Raw genomic sequence first — 27,333 nt, forward strand, 5'->3', positions numbered from 1 at the left:
TCTTCTGCAGTATGGTACGCACATCTGTAATCCAACACGGTAGAAAATTTGCTGTTGTTTATCCTATCATGAAGGCTAATGATGGAGTCTTTCCTTCCCACTCCCACTCAAATCCCTTCAGGATCTTTCTCAGCTTTCTCATTCTTATCTCCCCATTCAGCAACATCAAAACTCCCACCAAAAAGTCTGCAACTCCTCAGCCACATGAGCCTTCCCTTAATTCTTGGATCTGGTTTAAGTTCCACCCTCATCACCACTTGCATCTTCAGCCTCCCCCCCCCCCCCTTTTTTTCCCCCCTCTTCACTTTTGAACTGTATTAGTGATTTCATACATACTATATTTAGTCATCTTTATTAAATATGCCATTTTTCAAGTTTCCTCCACTGCTCCCTTGATTATTAACTCTCATCTCTTTCAAGTCCTTGCCTTCAAAAAGGATACACACTAAACTCCCTTGATACACTCACCAGTTACACAGCAACTACTTATCAGCTGCTTGACTTTTGAAACCTTTTGTCTAAAGGAACTTCAGCCCTTCATTTAGTTCAGCTGTGGTTAGCAGCAGGAATCAGTCTCACACTCAAGTTCAAATGCTGTCCATAAATTACATTAAAATCAAACACTAGTCACTGGTCCTCAAGAAACAAGATTTGCTTCCTAACCCCCTGGGAAAAGATCCTATGCTGGCTTTGTTGACCTCCACTAGAAGCTCAATGCTTTATAAAAAACTAGATGTGTCAAAGATGTCTGCTTTGGCTATTCCCATGGAAGCCTATCCAAATTTGGCAGAGTTAGAGGCCTAAAAAAAAAAAAAAAAAAAAAAAAAAAAAAAAAAAGAGTTCACAGATGTTTCACTGAGAAATGCATGCATGCAAGCAAGGGGCTGTTTCCTTTCCTGGCAATCGCTGTTCTTGCCTAGCGAGAGCTGTGGTCTCTGCGATGAGAACAGAAAGTGTCCCCCATTGCTGGCACCCATTGCTGGCACCCAGCACTAAAGGAAGACGTAAACTGAGGAGAAGGGGGCAGGAAGAAAACCACCAGAAGGGCGAGAAAGAGTAAACGGGTACAACAGCCAGCAATGGATTAACAAGAATAGAAAGAAAGCTCTGTGCACTCGCACCACACATCGCGCTTGGAAGCTGGAAACGCACCTAGAAACCCCATGCAACATTCCTCTGTTTTCTACCAAGACGACTTACTGCTTTTTTGTGCCTGGCCCACAAAACCAACCAGCCAACTGGTGTGAAAAAAACAGCTTCGCTCTGTAAAATCCTTGAGTACTAAATGATAAACTGAGGAGTTAAGCTTCTCTCTACCTCACTACCTTGTCTCCATCATTGAAAACAGGCCTCCTTTGGGGACCCCCCCTTCCCCACATCAACTGGAAGGAGTGGTACTTACTTTCTAGAAGTACTACCTGTTCTCAACAGTGTCAAAGCAGAAATCACCCGTGTGCTCTCCCCGTACGCTGTTCTGTTGACACCTTCCTCCCTTTCCTGCCCTGTATCACTTCTGAGTACTTTTGCCATTTGCAAGATACAGCATGCTTAGGTAATTGAGGAATATTGTCCTTTTTTTTTAACCTTTCAACTTAGTATAGCTCCTGTAATTTATTTATTTTTTTAATTCTCTTAATCATGTTCAATTTTTTTAACAGTATTTCAACTGACTTTTTAAATTAAATTACTTTTTTTTGGCCCAAGAAGCCAGGCATAACTGATACAAAATTATCAATAACTCAGACAACAGCATCAAGTCTAGAGCTATGCAAAAGTCTGGGGTTTTTTACCTACCCCTATTTAAGATATCCTCAAGCTGTGCTTATTCAAGCTATAAAGCAAGCAACAGACAGAGGTTTAAAAACGAAGCCTCCCTTTGGTCATTATATTCTCATATCCGTAAAATTATTTTAAGAACTTTACTCCTTTCCCCACCCCCAAACTAACAAGAAAAAGCTTTACATTAGCTAGGTATTGAGGGAACAAAAGAGTAACTCTCACTGACAGGTTTTTATTTTTCTCTGAAAGAGAGCTCTTTCAGACCCGAGACCCACAAATGGAGCTAGACAACAGGGCAAGCACTAAATCTCTAGGACACTTCCCCCCCTTCTATTTCATAGTGCTATAACATCGTACATTGAATTACTTCAGGAGAATCTATAAAATGAATGACCCATTTCTGGTCAAAAATCCCAGCTGTGAATCACATAGCTATTCAGCCTATAAAAAGCAAAAAACATAACCTTTTTTTTTCCCCCCTCCAAAACCTGCTCTGGTACAAAAAAGAAGTGGGGATGTTTTCCAATTAATATAAAAGATAAGAACTTTTTGAGAAAGAAGCATAGCTACTTTTAGAACCACCTTTCCTTATGAAAAAAAATCACTCTGGCATACCTGCATAGAAATGTTTCATTTCTCTCTCCCAAGCATTATTCAGTCTCTGAAACAGTTTCTCTATAACTGAGTTATACCTGAGTTTCTCTGTAAGTCTGCTAACTCTGAAAAGAAAGGGGATAAAGAAAAGTATATCCACAGTTTTGAGTTTATTTCAGCAGAAGTAAAGACGCTTTGTAGTAAGTGGCTATAGTAGTGGTTTTAACGATAGAAGAAAATACATATCCAGTTTTGGGAGATGGAACAGAGATATTCTAGCTATGGAAGATCTCAAACTCAAGTACGTTTACAGGAATTATGCCTTGCCCCTTACTGGCAACTTCTTCTCTGCCTTTAAGCTAAAAGATGACTTAAGTAACATATCAATGGACTTCAGAAATAAATACCTCATCATTGTAATGAAAAAGAAATGGACCACTAGTCACAGCAGAATCTAAATTAGGTTTCTATATTTAGAAGTACCACCTTTCTTTTGAGGATAGTAACGTGCTTCAGTTGAAGGGCAAAAGAACTCATACGAAGTTGGCACAGAAGCTCCTGAATGCGAGTATGGGTGGCAAAAGAGAGTGAAATGAAAGAAATTTATATGTAATGACAATGAGTATCAAATGTAATTATAACATCAAAATTAAAACTAATCCTGTAGAAGATGGGAGGCATACGAAATTGGAAAGTGAAGTTTAACTAGTTATGTTCTAGATCTTTAAAGAAATTAAAAGGACAAAGCTATTCGTTCCATTATCAGCTTTTTATTTATGACCTTTCAAACAGAAATGAATTAAGCCATTATAATGACACCAGATATCTGTTATAGTAGTAGTGTTGTAGTTATTAAGGTCTAAGGATGAAGATTGACACTTCTATTTCAGAACTCAAGAATTTGCATTATTAAAGCTTAGCAGTTTAATTCTTTCTGTATCTGTCAATCCAATAAAATGTATTAGCTCTTCCTTCCACAAGCCTTACTCCACCTAGTATTTCACAAAAATACTGAGGATTTGTCTGCCATTGCATTCCCCCCTGAACTCTTATACTTTGTTACTCCTTTACTTTTGGTCACTGACACAGACTTTAGGAAGTTGATCCTCTGTAAGTGAAACACAGCATTTTAAAGTACACTTTATGAGCGAAGATTGCTCCTACTTCACTTTTGCCTTTCATTCTGTCTAATTTTCTTTGTAACTGAAATGTTCACAGTCTGCATTTATTAAAAAGTCAAGGTGATCCTAACTGATTTCTTTAGTATCTAAAATATCCAGCAACTCCAGATGTTCAAGGCCAGATTGGATGGGGCTTTGAGCAACTTGGTCTAGTGGAGGGTGTCCCTGCCCATGTGGCAGGGGGGTTGGAACTAGATGATCTTTAAGGTCCCTTCCAACCCAAACCAGTCTGTGATTCTGTGACCCATTCCAAATACATGCAGTTTATTTTTCATTTCCGGGGACGTCTCAGAAGACTGGAAGGCAGCTAATGTCACCCCATCTACAAGAAGGGCTTAAAGGAGGATCCAGGAAATTATAGGCCCATCGGTCTTACTTCAGTCCCTGGGAAAGTTATGGAACAAATCCTCCTGAGGGCTATCGCAAGTCAAATGAAGCACGTGACTGGGAAAAGCCAGCACATATTCACCAAGGAGAAATCGTGTTTGACAAACCTGATCACCTTCTACAACAAAGTAGCCTGCTCAGTTGACGTGGGGTGAGCAGTGGACATTGTCTACCTGGTTTTCTCCAAGGCTTTTGGTATGGTTCCCCACAGCCTCCTCCTAGAGAAACTGATGCGTTATGGTCTAGACAAGTGGTCCATGCGGTGGGTGGGGAACTGGCTGATAGGCTGCACCCAGAGGGTGGTGGGAAATAGCTCCTTTTCAAACTGGCAACCTGTCAGAAGCAGGGTCCCCCAGGGACTGGGACCAACACTGTTTAATGCCATCCTAAGTGATCTGGATGACTGGATCAAGTGCACCCTGATGAAGTTTGCAGCTGATACCAAACTGAGTAGGGAAGTGGATACTTCAGAAGGGAGAGCCACCCTGCAGGAAGACCTGGATAGGCTAGAAAAGTGGGCTAACAAGAACCTTATGAAGTTCAACAAGGATGAGTGTAAGGTCTTGCACCTGGGAAAACATAATCCAGGAGTGCAGCGCTGGCTGGAAAGCAGCTCTGTGGAGAAGGACCTGGGGGTCCTGGTGGACAAGCAGCTCAATATGAGTGAACAGCATGCTGCTGCAGCAAAGGCAGCCAACAGGATGCTGGGCTGCATCAACAAGGGCATCACCAGCAGAGATAAAGTAGTCATTATCCCACTCTACTCAGTGTTTTTCAGGCCACACCTGCAATACTGTGTTCCATTTTGGTCCCTGCTGTACAAAAAAGCTGTGGACAGGCTGGAGATGGTCCAGAGAAAGGCCACCAGGATGATCAAATGACTGGGAAGCCTGCCATGTGAGGAAAGGCTGAGGGAACCAGGTTTGTTCAGCCTTGAGAAAAGAAGGCTTAGGAGAGACCTCATTACCATGTTCCAGTACCTGAAGTGTGGCTACAAAGAAGATGGAGACTCCCTTTTTGCAAGGAGTCACATGAAAAAGATGAGGGGTAATGGGTGTAAGTTGCTCCTGGGGAGATTCCAGTTATACTCTAGAGGAAAATTTTTCATAATGAGAAGAACCAGCCATTGGAATAATCTCCACAAGAAAGCAGTGAATTCCCCAACACTGGACACTTTTAAGATTCAGCTGGATGGGGTGCTGGGCCAGCTTGTCTAGACCGTGCTTTTGCCAAGAAAGGTTGGACCAGATGATCCTTGAGGTCCCTTCCAACCTGGTATTGTATGATTCATTTCAATTTTAGCCAGACACCAGATCCTCTAGGACAGGTAAGTGGAAAAAAATGCCACCTGCTGAGCAAAGCTGCAGTACTCAAAAAAAGCTGCACTATGCAAAATGTGATGGACTTCATATTAGAAACTACTTTGATTCATACATATGCAGTAGGAGGGGAAAAAAAGGATTAATATATTGAATTAGCCACAAGACTGGAACATAACAATTAATTAGGCCAGAAAAATGTAATTTCCAATAGTATGCAACACGCATGTAATCTTAACATTCAGCGATGTAGCCATGAACTGACCTGTTACCTAGGTGTTTAAACATTTAGCAGAACATTGGCAAGTTACTGAAATAACTTGTCTGCCGTCTTGCTAAACCATCCTGCCAACTCCAATTTCAGTATACATTCTTTCAGACGTGATCATTTTAGAGAAAAAGTGAAACCCGTCCTTTTTGTTCTCTGGTCTGGTAATACCTTGCAGCTTTACTTCTCACATGTAAAAACTTAGACCTTTTTCAAAAGTGCTTGCTCTATAATGCACAGAGACATCCCCCTGAACTCTAGATTATAATAGTTTTAATAATATAAAATGCAGACATTATTGGATTTGGCATTCTGCTGCATGATCTAGCTTTTCCAAACAAAGAACTCTAGCATCGGGCTAAAATTTATGTTTTGAGGACCAAAGTAGGTTGATGAGGATGGGAAAGAGAGAAGAAAGAAAAAAAAAATCTATTTTCATGCAAACTTTGCTGGGGAGGTATTGTGCGCAGAAGGTAGGCCGTAACCTGACTTTTAGCAGGAGTACAGCAGGAAGCAGAGGACAGAGGCCCAGCCTCTGCAGCAACGTGGCTGGAAAGAAGAAGCCAGACAGAGCGCAGTAACCATGGCGTGCCGGCACCCCGTTCACCACTGCTCATTACCAGAGCACGCAGTGGAGACTCACAGGCCACAGTCAATGCAGCTGTGAAAGTGCAATGAATTAACCTTTTTCTTCTCCACACCCCCGCCTCCCCAACATTTTTGAAACCAAACTCTCATTCAAGAGGAGGACACTCCATAGAAAAGGTTGATGTCTATGAATGCTTCCTAAGGGATGCAGCCCAGATAAATATACTTTAATATATTTTTGCCTATCATTTTAGGAATTGAAAAGCATGGGCAAGAACTGAATTTCAGCTTGCTGATAGGTGAATTCAGTATAGAGATTATTAGGAGCACTCAAACCAGATTCTGCATTATGTCCAGAACAGCCATTTAAGCATTTACTCCAGATTCTCCTTCATGCCCCCTGGGATTGGGATGGTGGTGGGGTATTCTTGAACATTTATACAGTCTAGATTCCTCCAGGTTTTATATATTAGCAAAAGACATCTGCTAACATATTAAACAATTGCTGTCTGAAAATCAGCACTGTTTAGTGACAACTTTTGCGTCTCAGCATTTACTGAATGGCTTGTTAGTTCTTCAGCCTGTTGCACAAGCAGGCAGTGGAGCAGAGGAATGCCAACATTTGTAAAGGGCAGCCCAGTTTCAAGATCCTCTTCCGTCTGCTTCAGAGCAGTTTTCATTACTCCCCGCTCTGAACCAGGAACCTGAACCTCTCTCTCCTACCTCCCGCGTCAGCAGCAAAACCACACTCCAGCAGGGAAAGGGACTGCTTGACCAAACCACCTCCCCGTGAAGGTTTCCATTAGACTTCTCTGTGTTTTGGAAACAGTTTACTTTGCCAAGAAGTGCATTTCTGTGGCTACCTCAACCATCTAACAATGGCTGATGGTCTAATCTAGTTTGGTTTACTAATTTAAATGGACATCTCAGTTGGAAACAAAAGCTATTTCTACCTCTTTATTACAGCTGACTGGGGGGAAAAAAGCCCTTGCATTAGAACAATGAATGTTATTCTCCCCAGGACAAAGTACTGAATTTTAGAGGGTATCAGCTGTGAACTCTGAAGTCTGTACAGTCTTCAGTGAAGGGCAGCATTTAATCCAGAGAAAACAGGTTTTTATACCAAGTTTTGCAAAAGTATTTCCCATGGGTAGTCTGTTTTGACAACAGTTACCACATTGGGACATCTGAAATTACTATAGTTTTTCCCACACTAAAAGTGGAGCCTAGATGACCATTAATTTCAGTAGCATTTATGCCTGTTAATTTAACGCTCAAATTCTTCTATTTACAAAGAAAAGGGGTGAAATGAGACCAATCAAAACTTACTAAACTAAGCATTAGGTTTATTTTTAAAAATAAAATTACCCCATAATATGCTTTCTTCTAGGTACCACCAAGTTGTAGTAAATGTTAATTTTTAATGGTTAAAGAAAAAATTATGCAGAAGATCCTTGTACTTACTAAAATAAAAGGCCTATTGTGCTATAGTGTCAATTTAGCTAGCTAAAACTCATGTATGTGAATGAGTAACTTTTTTTTTTTCCCCCATAATAGATTAAGAAAAAGAGCATCAAGTATTAGATGCTTCTCAGTAAAGCATGCCTGGAAAAAGATCTGTTGCTATACTTAGAACTGAACTAACATAGGTCTGGGAAGAAGTAATCAGATTAAATTTTTTTTCACATACTGTACAAATAAGCTTACCATGTAAACGTATTTGTGTGATAAGCAATTAGAAAGAAACTAACTTCTGCCTCCAATTATTTTCCTTAACTGTAGGTTATCTACTTTCTTACTCTTAACAGAAGCGATTTAAAACAATTGTGGTACATCAGCAAGAGTCTGTCCATGAAATTCATCTATTTACATTACAGCTGCTCATAACAAAGGTAGCAGAAGCAGCTGACTGATGCAGCCAATGCATTTACACTTCCTTCGAGCCAGACTGAAGGAACTGCAGTCGTGCCTGCGTGAGTCTGCTAGTTTGGTGCCGGAGCGTAGTCAGGAAGCAAACCCCACGCTTGGCCCCGCGCAGCACTGGGAACACAAACCACAGGCCTACGAGAGGTCCACGCCAGGCATGCTCTCGAGGAGCTCCCACCGCCTGGCAGATGAGACAACAGCAGTCCAGAGAAAACGCCCAGAGCGTGGACGGCGAGGGCATCGCACCCTGCCCACGTGCCAGGCTGCTCCACGTCATTTGCTCCAGTAGGCACGGCCTGCCCGACAGCCGGGCTCTGACACTGTTGCTTATCACCGTAGGGTCACAGGCAGCTCTAGGTTCCTGAGACTGCCTTAGTAAGTGCTTCTCTCCTACAGCAGCGGAGACAACATCACGGGGCCCTTATGTTAAACATAGCAGCAGCACTCCTCTCTTTGTAAGTAGCAAAAAATCACATCCTTTTTACCAGCACACTTTTGATGTGAGGAAATCTTAATCTTATCGCAAAGGCCAGGAAGTCCTGGGCTAGGCTGGTAAGCAACTGCACACTTTTTTTCCTACAAGTAGTCTTCTGTCAGACTGGTGCTGGCAAGGCTCCCTGAGAAGTCATGTGTTTTGGCATTTACTCTTTTATTGCAGTATATGGTTCCTCTTATAACTTCCCGATCTACTGCTTCTGCTTCTCTGAAGAAGCGAGCAGATGTCCCTGTATTTGTTACATTCACATCACGTTTCAGGACTTCATTTCCAACCATGAGAGGGTTTTTTTTTCAGAATTATTAAAGGAAAAAAATAAAGATTTGGTCTTCCTCAAAACTGCAGGTGTGAGGTAGCAGACCAAAGTGCTACCTGCATCACCCTTTCGCATTTCTCTAAGTTCAGAGAAACCTCTTCCAGCCCCACAAAGATAATCACCCCTGCTGAGAAACCTCAAACATGAGAAATGCTCTGACTGACAAAGGCAACACAGGATAGAGCTGAAAAAAAAGCCACTTTTAATCACTAGTCTCAACATGCAGAGTTGCTATCAAAACATCCACACTATCAGAAAACACAAAGCATGCCAGGTGGATGTTTACTTATTGTACACGTGAAATTTTAAGTGCCTGGTATAGTTTATCCAGTGCTGATGATCTCCACATGCTGCAGTGGCCTGCAGATACTCAACATGAATTACACAGCCCAGCTTCTGGTTTGGGAGACCCCTTGGGCTCACCTGAAGAGCTCTACCTAAACATCTCTGCATTGGCACCTCGTACCCACCTGAGATGAAAATTTGTTTCCTTCCACCATAACATACGTAAAATCCTAACCGGTGAACACATAGTATGTTTGAGCATTTAAATGAGGAGTGTTTACATGTAAAGGCAGGATTTGGGTGCTGCATAGTCCTCCTAGTATACTCCTTCAATGCGAGTGCTCAAATTTGTGTGGGGATTTTTGAAGTATGGCAGTATAACTGAGGACCGCCTATGTCATGTCTCGGTTTATGCCTTATAGCTAAGACTTCAAAATACTGACCTACAACAGAAAAGCTTAATCCATATTCCTGTTATTTGAGAACATTCAGGTGGGTAGATGAAAGCTGAAGACGACTACCAGCAAGTGCATACGGGAAGATCATAGACTACCATTCCTTGAAAACAGCTCACAAAGGACTTTACTCAGGAAACTTTGTGGCATAGCATGTTATTGTACTACCCTGAACTTGTGATTTTTTTTTCAAAAGTAAAAATTGCTTCCTCATATCAATACTCTCAGTATCTGAGATTTCAAGCCCTCTTTTTGGCAAGGCTTTGTTGCAGCTAACACGGCGATCAGGTTAGCCTGGTATCTTCATCTGGCATTCCCATCAATTCTTTTGGTTTTTCTGATAGTTGCAAATCAGCTGATCGCACATGTCTATTAACAGGGACTGATGGCAGGAAGTTGTCTTCAAGTAGCTCCATTTTTCTCTTCAAGGCGCACAGAGTAGCACTGGATAATTGTACGTTCAAACCAAAGACTCTTTCATACAAAGTGCCCAAGGTTGATGAGGCTCTGTGTACATGAGGCTGTCAGGGAGCTGATGAAACACTGGTTTTATCTCTGTGCCTCACAGGCGTGTAAGTGGTAGCCCTCAGCACAGGCTGAGATATGAGGACTTTAAAGCTAAACCTCAGTAACGGCTTTATTGTTTGCGTTTTTGGGGTTTTTTTCTTGCATAGACTAATTCAGGCTAGAAAAGAAAAGTTACCTTGCATTTCCAAAGCCCAAAATAAACCATATCCAAATGTAAGGATTACATGGATTTCCTGCCAAAACCATGAAAATCACAAACTGAAAACTACGGATTATTTTGTCTTGCTGTATGGGTTTGGGTTGGGGTTTTTTTTCTGCTAAAGTATACTTCTAACCGGTCACAGAAGATTTGGATGAAACTTTTATTTCTCAGAAACTCTCAGATACATGCGATGCTTTGAAGTCTTAGGTAAGAAATACTTTAGGCTGACAAATACCCACGACCACGCATGGCAGCTAATGCTATGGAATTAAAGCTGGGCTGGTCACCAGGGGCTGGGGAGAGTGATGGGAGTTTACAACTCAAGGCAGCTGCTGCAGCAACGCTCATTGACTTCTGATGCTAATAAGGGGAAGGAAAGAAAACTGGCAAGGTCCAAAAATTTGACTTTACAGCTTCATTTCTTTGTGCTGTTAACGTCATCTATCCTGTCTTCATCGAGGAGGATGAAATCACTACAGACAGAGTTGTTCCCTTTAATGCAGGGGCACAAAAGGGCATCAAGAGAAACTTCCAAGAGGGCAGAAAGAGACTTGAAAAAGGCATGTCAGAACGGAACAGCATAATTCCTTCTCCGACCACACATATAGCTCCCTAAACCACATCAAAGGATGTTACAAGGGAAAAAAAAAATCAGAAACCTAAAAAGGGAAAAAAAGAAATATTACCTGAAGAACCTAGCCAACAAAATCTTGTTTAAGTGGTGTATAATAGCAGAATGAACTGCTAACTACTGTTATTCCCAGCTCTTCCCCCACAAGAATATGAGCAGTGATACTAGGCCAGACTAGGTCACCACCTGGTTTCAGCAGTTACACACACACACACACTTTCCCCTCCTTGAAAACGGAAAGGGGCACACAGAACGATCCAGCAGCTACTGGCAAACAGCGGTTTACGGACCGACTTCCTGAGCCAGAGTTCGCATCCTATTTCGTCGTCCTCTCCCTGAGTCAGCATAACCGCTTGCTGTATCCATGTACATTTTTTACCACCATAGCACAGCATTTGGCAGCAAGGACAATGTGGCAATAACTTTATGATTCCCTTTGTGGATAAAATACTTCCTTTTGCTTGTTGTGAACCTGCTGTTCCAAGGTTTCGCTGGGCATCCACTGGTACTTCAAGGCAAGCATTTTCCATGTGCTGTCTCGATAGCATTCACTGCCATACAGAAGTCTGCCCCCCACCATCAGCCCTCTTCCAAGCTAGAGAACGCAGGCCCGTTACTAACTTAGGAGAAGTTACTAACTAATCAATAGATCCTTTTGACCCTTTACTTTTACGGTTCTATTACACAATCCTTGATGTAACCAGACTGCATTCACTATGCCAGGCAGGCATGCACTGTGAGTTTCTACAGTGACATAATTTTTGATTTGGCTTTGTCCTTATTCTTACTCTTTTTCTATTGCTTGCTGCTATTCAGCTGATCACTAGAGCTAAAACTAAGATGGAAACAGCAAGCCATAGTTAAGGTCAATTAAGGGCATATGACCACTACCTGCTCTTTATAGAACCATGCTAAAATGCTTGGTAAATCATCGAGTGTGCATTTAGACTTAATTATTTTAGAGGGCTAGTGATATTTCAGTACCAAAATAATTTTTTAAAAATGCCATCAATGTATTTCTAAGAGAGGTTCACAGAGAAGCTTGCATCAAAGTTTGACAAAGGAATTTCTTCATTTTATGGAATTCCAAGTTCATAAAAATTTGAAATTAGAAATATTGTTATTTTAGATTAACAGCTGATCTACCAGAACATTGTGTTTCCATTAGTACTTGACACTGTCAACACTTGTATGAAATCAGTGTGTGCCTCATTTGGGAGATGGGTACAAGCCAAAATAACAAAACATTTTAAGTTGACAGTATTACTCTAGGGTCCTAAAACAAGCTTGCATTCGTAAAGATCTGTATTATTTGAGAAAGAAGGCTGTAGTAACAGCTTTAATTCCCTTGTTACTGTCAGTAGTTAAAAGATGGCTTAGATGAACACTTTTAATGCATTTTATGCATTTTAAAAAAACCTGAAATAATTTTTGCCATACAAAAGATTTAAATTTACTGTAAAATCCTTGTAGTCTTATAGACAAAATATTAAAAAAAAACCCATTAGCAAGACAAGACTTATAGGGAGAGAAAGTATCAAAAGATACAACTATAAAAAGATAGTAGACCAACTCTTGACTTACAACAAGGAAATCTGCAAGCATACAGTATCTTTAGACCATCAGAAATCCATACCTCTTACAAGAGAAAAAGCCATACTTGTTCCAGTTTCGTTGTTTTATTTCACAAAGTCTTATGTGTTGATAAATCTCACCTTGGTGTCCTGCACAAACACCAAAACAGCATTTTGAATCATTGCCTTGGGTGAACTTGACATGAAAATACTTCCTGAGGCTGTTCAAAAGGGTATTTGCCAACAAAGCAGCTGGTAAAAATGCAGACTGAGCAGGAGAAAGATACACTGATATTATTTTCAAGATCATACAAAAGACCCCTATACGCTTCAGTCAAGGAAAAGAAAAAATTCCTTTATGTTTCCTGAACATTTAAAGACAGCATTTATAAGGTTCTAGATTGTAAGAGTACATTCTTAATGGCAACACCATCCCATCAAGCATCTATCAACAAATCCCTTTTGGACAGAAAGGGGGACATAGGTATTGTAGTTTATTCTCCAACAGTGGCTTTTAGTATAAATGTTTTTTCTTTTCAGAGTTTAAAAGCATGCTTGAATTCTGTGCTATACTAGTATAAAACAATCAATTGACCTGACTTCAATTTCATCTGAACACACAGCATTATTGATACGAATTTTTATAAAGAAGGAAAACAAGGTATAGCTGTCTTCATAATTAATGCTTTTTAACCAGAAAACTATTTTGGGCATTAGAAAGTAGAGCAGAAATTATGTTTGAGGAGTACTATGAATAAGGCTTATATAACTCTTGACCTAAAGTAAACATTAAAAAAGTGATGCTTATATTAAAAAGATACATAATCATTTCTATTTTTATAGCATCAGTGATGGAATAGAAGAACTCAATTCCTGATTAACATTTAATATACCATGTATCAAGATACTATCTGCTCGGCTTTTTTTTTTAAGTGCAACAAAAATATAGTAAAAATCCAAACTCTGAATATTAATTTTTTTTAGTATTTAAAAGTACTTTTATGCAGAATAACTAAAAGACATTCCAAAGTATTTCACATAACATAGAATTTAATCAACTATGTCTCAGCTATAGTTATTAAATTAGATCTCATATAATGCTCTCTGCCATATTCCACCATGGTTATTTTGCAGAACTCTACAGACATTTTCTTTCTCATCTGTCTTTTACCCATCCTAGCTATTAAATAAACTTTTCAGATTTTAGGAATAAGCATGTTCTGGACAATTCCCAGCACTAGGCGCAGGGTAGCGGGCAGAAGGGAGAATAAAGATACATCATCTGCATTATTTAAAATATAAAAATACTCAAGAGTCTGAGAATGATGGAAAATGCATAGTGAATCACCAGGCTCCAGATAAGGACCATCTTACACTGTTGACAGAAAAACTGGTGGATCATCTATCAGCTGGATTTTAAGAGATGACCAAGAAAGAATATTAGGCATAGATACTGTCATCCTTTCATTACATATGCAACTTTAATTACAATTTTATTCAGTTAAGAGAAAAAATAAAATCTAAAGTTCAGGAACGGAGGGCTGAAAATTTGCACAGACAACTTAATCTTCCAGCCTCATGTTTTCCAATTTTTCAATGGCTGACTTTGCAATCTGAATAAAGGCTTTAAAAGTATGAGTTGTTTGGTCTGTAATCTCTTAAACTCAAAATGGAACTACTATTACAGAAACTCCATCATGTGGAAGTATACTGACCCCACAGAGATCACATGTCAAATTTAAACTTTTATATTTCACTTACTAACCAAATGACGTGAATAAAAGAGCAGGAGGTGTGGGGGCCCCAGTCTGGAACTACACATATTTTCTTACTCTAAAATATTCTCTCTTCTAAAACAAAGGGATAGCCTGAGATGAGGATCTTCTTGAGCTTCCAAAACTGAATAGCAAGCGTTTCACTGCTCAGAAGCCAAGGAGCTATGTTCCAGTAACTGATGAACCAGAAACTCTGGCAGGTTGCCACAGAACACAAACCCAGAAGACCGTGCTCAAAACCAACCTACCTCATCAGATGCCTTTTGAGCTAAGGAGCCTAAAAACCTGTGCTGCAAGGCAACCACAGAAGCTGGAACAGTTTTTAAGAGAAGACTGTTCAGACCAGTCTCTAGAAGGAGATGAAAGACTATGTAAATAAGTGTCAATTATTTGGTAGACAAGTTTTGGTACCTAGGATTCACGGGTTTTATTTTTAGTTCTGAAAGGAAGTATGTTTTTTTTATGGTCAATCCCCAGTTGGCCCCTTTCTGCTTTCACCACTCTTAACACTTTAGCAAGAGAAATTACAGCACTTCTCACTTCAGCTGCTCATAGGTTTTCCCGTAATGGTTATATGAAACTGGGATGAATTGATACTTACATTGTTATTCACAGAACTGTACAGGAGAGGTGGCCGCAACCAGAATTAATGCACGATTAATTTCATACTTGCATTTCCTACAAAATTCTGGCCTTACATTTAAAGAAATATCTACTCAGCTCAAGCAGTAAGTTCATATACAGTACGAGCGATATATCAGCCAGATTTGTTTTTATATAAAGAAAGTGCAAGTGCTATAGAAATGGAAAGGCGAGACCTTGGGCACATTAAGGAAATCTTTCCACCTGCAAATGAGTCCCTCACTACCTAGAAATATGACACACTTTATAGTATAGAGGTTGTTTTCACCCCTTACAACCAGAAATCTTTTTCTTTTTAAGTAATCACACTTTCCCTTTTTTAATTTAAATCATTTTCTTACAACCAAACGAATAGAGGTTTGTGCTAGAGACGCATGTCACCCTGTAGACTAATGATCAGTGAAGAAGGCACTGCCGTGACTCACGGTACCCTCAAATAACCTCCAGACTGTTCCGACAAGAGCTGCAGCAGAACGCGCTGGCTGCTGACTCAAACAGATGCAATACGCACGGCCTCATTCCCTCGCAGAGCGCAGTGCCTTCTCTGTGCCATTAAATATGATTCATACACTGCACACTGCCAAAATCAAAAGAACAGATCAACATTAGCAGACAGTAAATTCTAAGTCTGCTCTTCTTTGAATATTACATGCAAATAACTTCTAGTATAATTTTGCGTATAGCAACTTGCCTTTCAACCTCAGTAAGGATGTTACAATTTACCACCTTGAGTAAAAACACACATCTGTTTTGACCACGTAAGGACCCAAAAGAAACATCAGAGATGCCTGACACCAAAGTAAGGTAAATAGATGCCAGTGTTTTGCATCAACTGTTTGTTACTAGCAGACTGTGGTGAAAGCACTGACATCAAAAGTAGTTAAAGCCATGACCAGAAAACACCTTCAGACTTCATGGAATCTAACATTCATCTCGACCCCTCAGAAAAGGAGCCAGTGCCTTTGGTACAAAGGAGGACACGAGACCGAAGAGCTTTTGAGCAATGCTGGCTTACAGCATGGCATGAAGCAGTTCCTGTCTTGACAAGAAAGTCAGAGACAGACAGACTTGGCTAATAACTCCATCCTTTTCAACCAGACAGGATGTGGTTCTACAATAAAGAAATGCTATCGACTCCATTAACCTACAGTCCTGGAAACAAGTTATGAAAAATGTATTAATTTCCACTGCTCATTACCACCCTCAAAATAGCTGCTGCATGCTTACCTATCACTTGCAGTAATTTTCAAGAGAATACTGCTGTCCAGAGAGAGCAGTTATTTCCTAACTCTAGTATTTTCTTTCTTAAAGAAGAAATCCACGAGTTAAACTAAGTCTTTTTATGTGCTGATATTTTCATCTATGACAAATTAGTCCCTTCTTATGGTATAATGCAGACACTCAAACCAGAAGAATTGACCTTGCTGCCTAGAATTTAAAGGTATCACTAGCAAGGAGTTTAACTTTCAGTTTTCAGTGATGCAAGTTGTGGGTTTGAGGGGGGGGTTTCTTGGTAAAGCAATAAATAACTGGGACAGAAAATACATTTTGAGATTGGTATTAATAGGGAGATCAGCAAATAATTGGTTGCACATTTTACATTTACAACAATTTACTCTGATGATACTTGAGGTCTGCACCATAATCTGTGAATATAAATTCATTTTTCCAAAAAAAAGTTATAATTGAAGGATGATGTCAACTGCATTGCCAACGCATATAGGTCTTTAGCACTCCATGACTTGATAAAGAGAAATATCCATTTATTTACATATCTAGCTGTATACCTCTCTTTTTTTTTTTTAATCCCTTTCCCCAACTTGTCCTCCATAAATTCAAGATACTGTACTAAGTCATTATACTGTTTTGGTATTTAGCTTACTGAGCCTTTTCCTGCCTCTCTCTCTTTTTACAATGAATAAGAACTTTGTCAAATTAAGACAGCCTGCTTACTGTACTAAGTATCGATTTACAATGTTTTTGCCATTAAAAACACATAGAGAAACTGTCAACATGTAGAAAAAATAGCTTCCAAAAACCTTAACCTTTGTAATCTATTTCTGAGAGTTGCTTATATTCATTGAGTAACTTACTCCCCTCCCATCCAAATAATGGTCCTCCCTCTGTCGAACTGAAGATGAACAAGAGGCTTAAACATCACATTCAACATCACAGGAGCATGATGGGCTTTGTGGTAATATTCAAGCTCTCAGAAGTTCCAGTGAATGCTCCTCCCAGAGATGTAATTCATTCCTGTGACGTGCCAGAGCATAACACGTTGGGGATTGCACCACCAGCCCCAAATGAGATTTTGTGAGGAGTCAGCTCCCATCCTGGGATACCTGAGAGCATCACAGAATACTCACCCGTGACTCACAGCAAGCAAGAGTCTCTGCCAGCCTCTCCAGCTGCGTAAGAACAGGGCTATAGTTAGGAGAGTTGCTCAAGCAGCCACAACCCACTTCCTTTCACTGAAGGCCCTCCAGCAGCTTTGTTACCAGCCAGACAGCAAAGCTGCCACAAAGGCACATCAGCAGATACAGGAAAGGCCTGCATTTTAGCCACGGAGATTGCACCCTTGTCAGGTGACAGAACACAAGCTGTCTCATGTAAACGCGCGCTTCATCACTTTAGTGAAGCATTTTCTAGAGGCAGCCGCATACTGTGTGCCCTGTGAACTGCTGCGACTGACCACGCGCAGACAATATCTGAACACGGCATGCAACTTCGAAAAGGGAGCTGTGGAGAGTGATTGAACAAGTGAAACATCCTGTCCTCTGAGTATAACAAAGACTACTGAAAGGAGATACGTGTTGTTAACAATCTTATACTCCACAGAAAATGCAAAGTTCTCGTTCCGCTGCCCCTGACCTGACTCAGGTGGAAAGCCCAGCTGTAAGAGGGGCACGCATCCTATGCGCAAGGCAGGTGCCAGCACCACAAAAACACAGCTGAACAGCACAAGAGGGGACCGAGGATCCAGGACACTGAATAAATACCAAATGGTGCTCAGGAATTGTAAAGGGAATAAGAGAGAAGGAACAAATGGCACATTGACATGTTGTGTCTACATTTGTAATGTCTGCTTTTTTTTTTTTTGTCTAGACTACTACGGTTTCAAGTTTCTTTACAAAATTAAGGTTAGTGAAGCTGAATTCTCAGCAGACTGTGGAACCAGAGTTCCCACAAGTGGAGTGCTTTGAGAAGGGAGATTTCAGAGCTAGTGAGAAACCTTTAAGGAGAAGAAGATTTAAGCAGCACTGCTTTTAAGACAATGGTCTAGCCATCAGGAGGTGGCAGAGGATAAGGTGTCTGTACTCTAAGCCCTGTACCTGACCTCAAACAGTATGTTGTACACACTGCCCTGGCAAACTGCACTAAGGGCACAGGATACAAAAGCATGGTCCAGAGGACCTCTTATCTGTTACAGGCACAGGAAGAAACTCATCACAAGATTGTTATATACATCCGTGAATTTCCTCAGAAATCTGGTTAGCCTCTTCTAAAACCACTTAAGAAGAGGTTGTGCAGCTCACTGCTCAGTTCCTAAAGTTAGGAAATACTGGGAATGAAAAGCTTTCTCTGTATTACATGGAGAACATCTCCAATCTGGCCGAGATGACCTCCCTACCGTCATAAGTCTTGTGAAATGGATTTTTGCACAATACCTGGCAAAACGAGGAAGAGAACTGGGGGTGAAGAGGAAAACGGAGCTAAACAGTGTATCCCTTCAGCATCATATGTATCCAAAGTGAGGAATTTGTAGGCATTGCAGAAAAGGGAGCAGTGATTCCTCAAACTTAGATTATATTGTGAAGAATTTGTGAAATAACATTGCTCTGTCTGTGACCATCACCCCAGTTCCTTAAGCTTTGTCACGCAGAAGTAGTGTGGGGGGTTCCCTGCTTTCAGTTTTTCTTCCGAGAGCTCTGATGAAAGCTGTACATCACTGGTAATGTGGGCCTCTACACAAACAAACATACATACTCCTTTCAGTAGCCACTCCTCTATTTAACACCCCACCTAGAATCAAGACAAGGGATTCTCTCCCATCCTTTCCTCCAAGAATAACAAAAATGACAGCATGACATCACCACCACAAAGGAGCAAAATGAAAACCCCACTGGACTCCATCCTATTCTGATCTGCAGTCTTCTGTGGCAGCAGTAATCCTCCTTTCAATGGTAAAATGGAGACAACAGCTACCACCAGATATTCTGTCATTCTGTTTATCTCAGCAAGTAGGATCCACGTGCTCTGGTGAAAGAGCAGAACCATTTGAACTACCTTCAGTCTCTTCTTGCAGAGAAGAGAACAGGGAGAACAAAGACTCCCCCTTTTGACACCAGTGAGCTCCTGCAACAGTCCTTTGAATTTGGAAGATGACTACCTTATATTCTGGCAGCCACTTGCCCGAAAAAGCTATGGTTTAGCCTATTCTTCATTCTGGCTACAGGTAGGAAAAGAGTGAACCAGCAGCTGCTGGAGACTGAGTCTTACGTGCTAACAAATTCAATCTCGACAAACAAAATCTGATGCTGAAACAGGAGAGAAACAATCAAAACAACCAGAAGAAATGGTAAACAGCACAACTACACTGTGATGTTTGCATTCTTTCCCCGGTTCCCCTCACACCCAAGTTTGTTTTGGTTTTTGTTGATGAATTCCCTATTCCCTTTTTTCCCCCTGAGAGCAGCCCCAGTCCCAACACAAGCCCCTCAGCTCTAGAAGCACCTACATCGCTTGCACTGTTTTCAAACAGCAGCAGAAAATTAAACCAGGCACCAGTCATAGCTTGGAACCAAATACGAGCAGTTCAAGTAGACAACTCTACTGCTTTCACACCTATCCTGTTACTGATGGTATCTCCTTTCAAACAGTGAGATACAACCTCCTATCTGAAAACAAGCAGCACATCCTGGAGGCAAAGGAAGAAGTGACTGAATCCTCCTTTCTCAGCTGAGCAGCAATTCCAGTAGACAAAAGAGGAAATATGGAATAACATATAGCCAAATTTTTGCATGACTAAGATCTTATCAAAATTGGAAATCAGACAAAATGAGGGGAAGGTCTTCGTTACTCTTTCTATGCCTAGGGATCATAAGAAATCACAACTGAACTCACCTCCTGCCACAAAAATTACTCAAGAGAATGACTTCTCAGTAATAAAATTATGTTTCCAGCCTTCATGGTTGCAAGCTGAGCCTAGAACTATTAACAGGCTGCAAATCACTGCTTGCATGAGTCTGGAGAAATGACTCAGATCTGTAAACTGCCCTGTTAATCTCAAAGCTGAGCACTACTGACTCAACGTCCACGTAGTAGAAACTCTGGCCTTTCTCCGCATACGATGAAGTCTTTGCTAACGAATTTCATCACTTGGTCTCAGTCAGGAACTATGCTGTTTCCCCCACTCTACAACTGCTCCCACTTGCAAGCTTGTCCCTCAGAGGGTGACTAACCTGCAAGACAGTTCAATGAGCACTAAAATGCAAAGAACAAAGAGAACACAGGCTTTGTCTGCACAGCAGAACAGACAGAAATGCAGTCTGGTGAACTGATCAAAGCCACCGAGCAAGGGGGAGGGTGGGGGAAAGATTCAGTGAAGGTGGATCCAAGCTACAGTCTCTGACACAGGACACCCAAAACATCATATGGAAAAGAAAAAAAAAAAATCTGTGCAGAGTGAATTACTTGAAGAGTGTGATAAAACCACTGGCCAAGAACTACAACAGTAGAAAATATACAGGACTGAAAAATCATTTTACATACAGATTTTTTTAACTTCTTATTTCGACTACTCTGATGGGGAGGCTGTTTGAAGACAGCATTGCTTTAAAAAAAAAAAAGAAAATAAAAACTGATTAGCCATACTTATTACAGTTAATTTGTGGGCAGTTCATACCTACATTCTCATGTCTACCTTAGAAATGAAAAATAAGCCTCAGTTTCTGCTAAATTAACATTACTGTTTTTACCTGCATGCATGGTTACCAATATTCTTTGGCTACTCGCAGTTTTGGATCATGGTTGAAAACAATTTCAAGAGGGAAGCAAGTATCTACTTTGGCCTAATGGCTTATTTTCCATAAGAAATTTGATCTAAACAGTTACTGGGTTTTCTCCATTTACTTTTCATAGTCAAAATGTTATTGCTGGCCAACATAACAACAGTATTCAGAATTTATTGTGTTTTGTAAATCTTGCAATGACTTTTCTGTTATCTCCCATCTTCATCTCTCATTTATGAAAATAAACAGATCTTTTAGTTCATTTCAAAGACAAACTCTAAAGGCAACTAGCAAAAATCTGGAGTATATTAGTTGAAAGAACTATACTGAAACTGTACTGAGAAAGCAAACTGCAGCTAGTGCTTTAAACTCACAATGTATATGCTAAGACCCTGGTTAAAACCAGTGAAAGGTCCATATATGTTAAAGAAAAATATTTCCCCAACAGAAAGTAACTAGCTATTGACTACCTTCCATAGTCTCACTGTGACAAAAACATCCATAGCTAAGTAACAGACCCGTACTTTCTTTATACAATTACTTTACTTGGATTTAAAAAAAAAAAAGCCAACAAAAAACCCCAAACATCAGTACCACAGGGTAAATATATATAATAATGCATAAGTTAAAACACCATTAATATATAAAAGGAAGTGTTTAGAATCCTGTAATACCAGGGGAAAAGTCAGTCTGTCTCCCCTACTATCCAAAACTTGCTTAAAATAACACAAAGACCTGGGGCAGGCGGGCAGACACAGAACAACTTAGTTTGTTCTCTTGGTAGGTAAGATGTCATACACTATATTACCAAAGGCAGGCAGATACAGGACCAGTCCAATGACGTCCAATAGCGTTAACCTCCCCTGCCTGGACGTGTGGAACAGTCGCCCTTCCTGCTTTCATTTGTACTTTGTACGTGCATTTGTAACGTTTAAGTAGACGACATCGGTCATTTTGCCACTTTGAAAAGAAGCTTAGGTTAGATATTCAGAGGAGTGTTTAAAAGGCCCAATAAAAGGTACAGTGGTTATTCTAATAAATAATCTAGCATACAATCTTATGTGTGCCAATAATGTCATTTGTATTGAAGGAACTCCAAGTACGTCTATCGTTAAAAGATTGTGCAATTGCAGCAGCCAAAGATGTCGAAATCGACATTCTATGGCAGTGGCAGTAATTTCAGAGCCATGTGCCAAAACTATGATTAATCACAGTTCACTGGGTATTTTGATAGTAACACAGGAAAATAGCTTGTTGTAGAAAAACCATATGATCAGTTAAGAATGCCCCCATCAGCATAACCTTGTAGTAGTATGAATACCACAGCGCTTCTATGTGCAGATTAACTGCATATATAAAGATACAGGTTTATATATATATATATATAAAAAGACAGAAGATCAAAACTGGTAATAAGCGAGCATATGGAAAATTGTGCAAATTCTTCCCAAAGAAAAGCTCATCTGAGGGTATGCACATCTAAAGGAAACACCAATTGACAGACAGCAGAGCCGCCTTTCTACTTGACCATTTTGGAGGGGGAGGAAAAGAATCAGAGTCACAGCAGGTTCTCTATATACCACACATACTGCTCAGGCTTATAAAAATCATCTGCAATCCCTTCGCCTGCAAATCAAGTCAAGCATATTATTCTGTGAGGACTGCACCAGCCTTGGCTAATCAGATACTGCTGCTGTCTGCAGCTACCTTCACCAGCAAACTTGATGGTGCTTAGTGGAGGTTCATACAATTCTGTCTGTCTAGGTGATGCTTCACGGAAGTCAGTTTGCTACGAACAAGTTCTCATGCAATCTCAAACCTGTTAACTGCTTTTTTCCACTAGACAGAAGCTAGTATCTTATTAGGAAGCAGGAAAACACCCATAAAGTCCTAAGTACTTAATAAATGCGCATAGTGATTCTATTTTAGTTTTACGTTATTTCCAGTGTGACAAAGTTCCAAAAGACTTCTCTGACTTTTTAATTCCCCCACAAGCGTCAGTAAATTGCCCCAAAGATCTGATTCCCCACATGAATTAATTGCACCATGAGTCTTAGAAGACAACTGCACACAAATACCTATCAGTCTACTTCCCAATAAAGGATCAATAGCAAATTCTTTACCAGCTCTCAAACTACCTTGTAAATGCTTCTTACTCTAAAAGTAAAACAGTATCAATTAGGTCTGTCCTAAGTAATCTACAGGTATACTCTTAAATGCAAAAATTAATGTAAAAAAATTCTATAAAGCATATAAATGGATTTTTGTTGTATTCATATTAATATACAGCTTTATTACTATATTGTCAGAATAGCTAAATTCGTCAACCAATGCTAACTACTTTACAGCTCACATTAGGACTCAGCTAAATGTTTCAGTGATTCCAAAGGCATCCATTCAGTCAGCCCTACAAATCAGTATTTTATTCCTATTGTGATGGTACTAGTATAGTTTGTAGCAATTCAGCATAAGCATTTAAAATCCCAGCAAAACCCTTCAATGAAATGTCAGAATTTTTCAAAGCCATCTGAAACCAAAGCCATGAACAGAAATATAATTCTGCATCATTTATTAAAAGAAATTAGGTACTTACCCAATGTCTTAGACTCAAAATTGATGAGAAATTTCAAATTAAAATACTTTGTCAAGAGTTTTTCAGAATGATGCATTATACATAAGAATAGTTAATTTTTTCTTAAACAGTTCTGTTCAAAAATTGAATATTGAGAGGTTTCATGTAAATGTCTAACAACTGCTTAACTAATGGACCAAGTCTTTTCCATACAGTAATCAAAGTGGAACACAAAAGCAGCCAATAAAAGACCAAAACCTTCATTAAATACTTTTTTCTACCTATGACTGGTATAGACCCTATGACAGCCGGTAGACAAAAAATAAACACTCTATCATTAATTCTGTTAATAATTCACCTATCTGTAAATAAGAAGTCAGACTTACTCAGGGTTAGGTGAGGTCAGCCATGTTTTGCTAGTAAAATATTAATTACTGCTAAAGAATACTATTTTCAAAGACTCATTCCCTAATCAATAGTAGACTACTTTGATTGCTTACAAAGTCAGTCTAATGAATACTTTTCTCAAATTGTCTTGGTTCCCAAAGACTTTATAGAGGCCTAAATTTACAATTCTTAACATTGATTCACTTTCCAGTATTAAAGATATTCTACGTAATAATACTTTAACATGCAATGCACACTACATAAGATAAAATAAGATAAATAACTATTGTTGAAGTAACCTCAAGCTTTACTGTGAGGAAGAGCAGATAAGATGGGGGGGGGGACCACAACATAAAACTAAATTTCACTGTATGTCCTTCCCCCATTTACATGAATATTCCCAGCAGCAGAGGGTAGAAAAGCAGAAGTGTTGTAAAACCACAGATAGGACAAAATGGTTGTTTCTCAATACCTGGTGAATTTCAAAAAACTTAAACAGTTTCCCCATTGTTCATCATTTGTTTAAGACTGACATCATCCTAACAGGACACACATTGCAAAAAAACACAAACGTCTTCAGTTTAAGTTTTTGCTTTTTCTTTTAAGAAGTCATTGAAAGTCTATTTGCCATTTCTAGCCCTTGACTCAACTTCCTGATTTGGCCAACAGCTGGAAGGATGTTAATCTGAGGGTACGGGAAAGGAAGTGGTAAAACAATATGCTCCCAGCCCTGGCCTCTGCGTGCTCACAGAGAGAATGGATTTTGAACCCACTGCAAACAATTGGATGTGGCATGTAAAATAAAAACTGTAAATTTCTTTTCATTTATTAAAATAAAAAGAGAAAACTGCGCAGCAGAAGAATAAAACCTGTGCCTTCAGCGGCTTTCTCCTCTATCCTTCTCTCCCCAGCAATATTCCCTCACAATTCCAATTGGCCTGTGGTTACTGTTTAATCACATCTTAATTATTCTCGCCATGAGTGGCATGACCTGTACCCAACCAACATTTCCGTTCCTCCTGCCCAGCTGGGGCACGTGCAGAGCCACCAAATCTGAGAAGGGCTTCAGAAACACCAATGAAATCCATGTCAACATAAACATTGCAGCATCAAGTTCAGAAAGTAACACGTGTTCCCATACAAACGCGCACCTGAAAGGAACTGGCGAGTACTTCGGGAGACTGCTGTTACACGACAGCGAAGCCAGGAACAGAGGACATACTGGTTTTACTACTGAAGAGTTTGTTTTTTCAGAAAATAAGAATGATAGTCACTTTGTCAAAAAAAATGAAGTTACCAGAAATTTTAGGACACTAAAGATATAAAATACAGATTCTATCCCAGCTGGCCTCTTCATGCAGGTTAAATACCTGAAGCTGACAGGCTGTTCCTGAACTTCTTTCCTACGTTCAGTCTTCTCCTCAGAAGTTAAGATAAATTTTAAAAGTAAACATACTAGATGTACACCATCAAATCATTGCTAGAATAATGCAATATATGAGGTTGCTCTGGAAATTTGACTTTTTGTGGTCCTCAAGAAACTGCCATATATGAAAACAGATTGCTCGTGATAAATGTATTGTGCAGAGCCCATTTATAATGACAAAGAAAAAAACAAGACAACCTTTTGCTCCAAGTACTTGATTTAGTCTGTTTTAGCGTAACTGAAGGCCTGCAACACCTGCCAGCAAAAGAAGTTTCTGTTAATGGTAGCTAACTACCAAGACCTCATTTCAAAATCTTTTTCAAGTGCAGAGCCCTGAGAGCACAGAATGACAGAATGAAATCAAAATATGTAATAAACCAGACATGATCAATACTATTCAAACACAGACAATGCATAATAGTAATAAACAGTAGCACTTAATTCTCACATATATCCCTGCTTAGTTCACAAGAGCTTACTGTAAACTATAACATAGAATATTTTTGTGTATTGGTGGGGGGAACACGAGTGTACGTACACAGCCTAGGCAACAGAACTTGTGGATCTAACTGAAATTGAGGGGGGTTTAAGCCAAAGTACCAAAAAGGGGAGGTAGTCACTGTCCCTTTCAGCATCAGTGAGAGATTGGTTAAATTCAGTGTGAAGCCACATCCGTAACAGATTGAGCTGAAAGGAAGTTAGGTTTTTGTTTGGGTTTTAACCTGTTTACAAAACAGAAGCACTTTAAAAATTACTATCATATCACTACTGAGCTCCAATTCTGGGCTGCAGAGGTGAATTTTATCCCATCCCCGCCCCCCCAGCTCTGTCAAAATCACATAAAGGGACAACCTCTTCCTCCCTACAGCCTAACCAGCAACACAAGTAACACAGTCACCCCATGAGGTGAAGAAACAATCCTTTATTTGATTCAATTTCCTTCTTATCCCAAATATTAACATCCTTTTCCACACCACAAGTGCTCAAAGAACTGAAGTCTTCCCCTGTGTCTTCTCCCCAATCCATGTTGTCAATTCTCTTGCTGAATCTAGCAACACAGGATCCTCCCCCATCGCTTCTTCTGCTTATTGAAGTGTGAAAAATCATACTCAGTGACAAGACCTGCTTGCTGCTACTGCTGTAAAAAGTAGTAAAGCACTACAAGAAATTCCCAGCAATCAAGAGAATATTCTTTCAAGTGCATCAGTTCTGTGGTAGTCTTAGAAGCTAAAGTACTGCAATGCAATCATGACATGACAAAAATGCCCTGTGGAGTCACTCCATAGAAAAGGAGACCTTAGAAGCAACAGTTGCCTTGTTTATATGCCAATAACCAAAATTCAGATGGAGTTGAGGTATATTCTTTCTTAGTACCATCAAAAAAGCTTCCTTCAGATTCTCAGTACTTTGCAAAACGCTAGAACTTTTACCTTAACCTAGCATAACACAGTGTTTGGTCCTGACTGCAACATTTTTACTTCATTCAGACAATTTCATCTGAAGCTCCTATGTCTCAGCTATAGGAGAACAGACTCGATTCACACAAGGCCACATGTATCCAGACAGTAATGCATAAACTACTGAAATCCTTTTTCAGAAAAGGTGCTTCACATTTTGGGTTGGTTTTCCATGCTGCTATACGTTTAAGGTGGATATTGAGAACATCATGGGATTCACGATGAAACTCAGAAGCAGCTGCTGGAATTCTGGGAAAAGAGAACAAGAAACTCATAAAACTCTAATTACACCTTCCATAACTCATCTTACTTAAGTCAGCATGAAGAGAGCAGTGCTTCAGTATTGCACAGCTGACAAGTCATTAATGCACAGAAGCAGCAGTGGAGATTTTAACAGTGGGTGGCTTTCAAAATTAGCTGCCAAGTGGATTTGACAGGTGTAAAGCCCAGCTGCTTCTGCCCGCCACCACAAGAAAAACACCAAGCAGTAGCTTGTGGATGGAAGTCTTCTGGCACAGCTTTCCTCATTTTGGA

The 27,333-nt window shown here is 39.9% G+C and overlaps 1 protein-coding gene across 5 annotated transcripts in view; it reads right to left on the reverse strand.

Annotated features, from left to right (window-relative positions):
• Positions 1-27,333, reverse strand: part of JMJD1C (jumonji domain containing 1C) — a 167,277-nt gene that overhangs the window by 77,019 nt on the left and 62,925 nt on the right. For 2 of the 5 annotated variants that reach the window (XM_054831602.1, XM_054831601.1), the window contains exon 1: positions 23,551-23,712. The exons of the other annotated variants lie outside the window; for them this stretch is intronic. The gene's annotated coding sequence lies outside the window, so the exon portion shown is untranslated. Of the gene's footprint in view, positions 1-23,550; positions 23,713-27,333 lie in introns of those variants that run through there. 5 annotated transcript variants of the gene reach the window in all.

The sequence above is a fragment of the Grus americana genome, chromosome 7 (assembly GCF_028858705.1).
Source record: "Grus americana isolate bGruAme1 chromosome 7, bGruAme1.mat, whole genome shotgun sequence".
In the NCBI taxonomy this organism is placed as follows: domain Eukaryota; kingdom Metazoa; phylum Chordata; class Aves; order Gruiformes; family Gruidae; genus Grus; species Grus americana.